Below are 3,012 nucleotides of genomic sequence, written 5' to 3'. Positions count from 1 at the left end.
GAACTCACTTTGTAGACCAGGCTGGCCTCGAACTCAGAAATCCGCCTGCCTCTGCCTCCTGAGTGCTGGGATTAAAGGCATGCACCACCACACCCGGCTACGTGTACACAATTCTAATTATTTTTCTTTACCCTTGCCTATAAAATGACTTAAGAGATCTGCAGGTTTAACCTCTTAAATTTTTATTAAATGCATTTAATGTTTTGCCATGCATAATGAATGTCACTATATCAAGCAAATCACCATTCCCAGCTCACACAGTAACTCCCCCGCCCCCTTTCAGCAAGAGCCCCGGAACATCTCTCCCTGTAGCCCAGCTGGCCTTCTCGATGCCTTAAATGACATCCAAGACCAGTGACAGCAGGTAAGCTGAGGTTCATCCGGGTCTCTGAGTTTCAAAGGAAACCACTTTCCAGGTTTTTAGACATTAGGAAAGGAAAATGGCTCAAGTCTCTTACAAGGGGAAAAGGTATAAATTAATTTTGTTGTGGAGCTGGTTCATGACTAAGAGGGTTCCCCAGGTGCTATTTGCATGTAGTTAGGGTAGGAGTGGGGTGGGAATCTAATCAAAGTGTTGTCACTGTGCAACATCCTTTGTTGCAGGATGTGGGGGTCACCACAGCTAGAGGGTGAGGTAAAGGGCTCTGGAGAAGAGCTGAGGAGAAATCAAGGGGCCGTGGGGAGCCCCGGGGCCCAGGAAGGGTTTGGGTTTTCTAGATGGGAAAACAAAGGCTTTGGCAGATAATGATCAGAGGAGCCCCAGCGTGGGTGCTCATGCATCCCCAAGCTGCAACCATCAGAAGAGGGAGAGGTGGGTGGAGCTCCCAGGCCCAAGGCTCACAAAAGAACAGGGCACTGCCAAGAACCACACACTTGCTAGGAACCCAAGAGCCACCCCTAGCTGTTCAGTTAAAAGCACTTATTTATTCTCCTTTAGCCTCTTAGGCCTGGCAGCTAAGGCGCTTGTTCCTCTCAAAGTCCTTCTCTTATGCAACTAGGTCCTCAGGGTGTTGTGCTGGGCTTCTTTAAGGATAGGCACTTGTAAATCAGGCGTGGTGGCACACACCTTTAATCCCAGCACTCGGGAGGCAGAGGCAGGCAGATTTCCGAGTTCGAGGCCAGCCTGGTCTACAAAATGAGTTCCAGGACAGTCAGGGCTACACAGAGAAACCCTGTCTTGAAAAACCAAAAAAAAAAAAGGATGGGCACTTGTAAGCAATCATTGGACATTGATAATTCAGCAAAAGTGTCTGTCTGCCTGTCTGTCTCTGTGTCTGTGTGTCTGTCTTACCCTTCTGTAAGGGGATAGCTGAGGTCCCTGGATGTAGGCCTGATTGGAGAGAGCTGCGGTGGCCCAGTTGTCAGGGCTGCACAATACAATCTGAATGGAATGGAAGGGAAGGAATCTTGACCTGATTTCCTTAGCCTAGTTCTTGTGGGACTAAGATGACCTATCTCACTGTAAAGATTTGCTCCGTGATTTTATAGCAAACTACTAACCTTCAGCAAGGACTTCCAAGAAGACCCACAAATCCCAGAGTCCCCACAGTGACCGTGGAATTAATTTATCAGTGAGAGTACCTTTGCCCCTTACAAATACAGATTGATTAAAATAAAATCAATCAACAACATAAATGGGCATAATTGTAAGTTTAAGTTCCAAATTTCTGTAATGAGAAAGGAGTTTATCTCACCTAAAACACTACTTTTATATTTTGAGTCATTCCACTTGGTGGGCGTGTTCCCAAATAATCCCAATGAGGTCAAAGAAATCTGTGAAATGGGCCTGTATGGGGCAGGCTGACCAAGTGATTGTCCATGGATCAGTGCATCTCTCTAAAGGAGCAGAATGGAAGGATGAATATAAATTCATATATTTTCATATATATGCATACATACATACATATGTATATATACAACATATATGTATAACTTATTTGAGTGGCTCACGGGCCCAGGTAACCCAACAAGGCTGTCACCCAATAGAAAGACAGGATAAGAATGCAATAGCTGTTTAGTACGTGAGATGGCATGTCTCAGCAGTCCCAGCCTGACACTGGGTTCCTGGTGGATTCCTAGAGAATCCCAAAGAGTTAGGTTCTAAGAAGTCGGGAAGCAAAGGAGTGCCCCAGAGACAGGATAGATGAGCTAGCCAGCAAGAGCGAGAGCAAGCAGGCAAAGAGCAAAAGCTTCCTTCCTCCATGTCCTTTTATGTGGGCCGCACCAGAAGGTGGGGCTCAGCTCTAGGATAGGTCTCCCCCATTCATACAAATCAAGAAAAGCCCTTACTTGCATGTCCATTTGCTTGGGTTTTAACTTCAGATATAGTCAACTTGACAGCCGAGATTACTCAGTCCAGTAATGTCAGCAGGTTTGCTCACTTAACAGTCACTCTTGATCCCAAGCTCTGACCCAGGCCTCTGGGAATACTAAGCTCATGGTGGTTTCCATCTTTTCCCCAAGGCTCCCGACCTAGTCGAGAGAATCCAACTATCAGAGTATGCTCGAGTCTCTGGGTTTTCTCCTGAACCACCTTAGGGCAAATACCTGCTCCTCAGGGGCTGGGTTTCTCGTGTTCCAAGTAGAAATAGCAGGGGTCACCTCCTAGGCAGGTTACAAGGACTGGTCAGAGTGATACTGGTTAAGCTGCAAGCATCGTATCAAGAACTGTGTACCCTGGTTAAATGACCCATTAGATAAAAAGCAAGCTCTAGCACAAGATGTCAGAGCGTGCTGTCAGAGCACAGGCAAGCGTAGTGAGCGGGAGTGTCTCAAGGGAAGGGCTCCGAGGAGGTGATGGAGGGGGACTCCCATTGCTTGGCAAGAGTCTCAAAGACTACAGAGGCTTTTCCAGGGAGGAAGGAAGAGGGAAGAAAAAGATTCTCATCCTTCTCTGGGAGTTTTCCAAAATAGGTTCAATATTATTATCAATTGTTTTTGACTGTTGGACAACTGTTGGGGTTTTGTCGTTGGTTGGTTGGTGGGTTGGTTGGTTGGTGGGTGGGTGGGTGG

The sequence above is a fragment of the Mus pahari genome, chromosome 18 (assembly GCF_900095145.1).
Source record: "Mus pahari chromosome 18, PAHARI_EIJ_v1.1, whole genome shotgun sequence".
In the NCBI taxonomy this organism is placed as follows: Eukaryota; Metazoa; Chordata; class Mammalia; order Rodentia; family Muridae; genus Mus; species Mus pahari.
The sequence above is the reverse complement of the archived record's forward strand: the minus strand, read 5'-3'. Positions refer to the sequence as shown.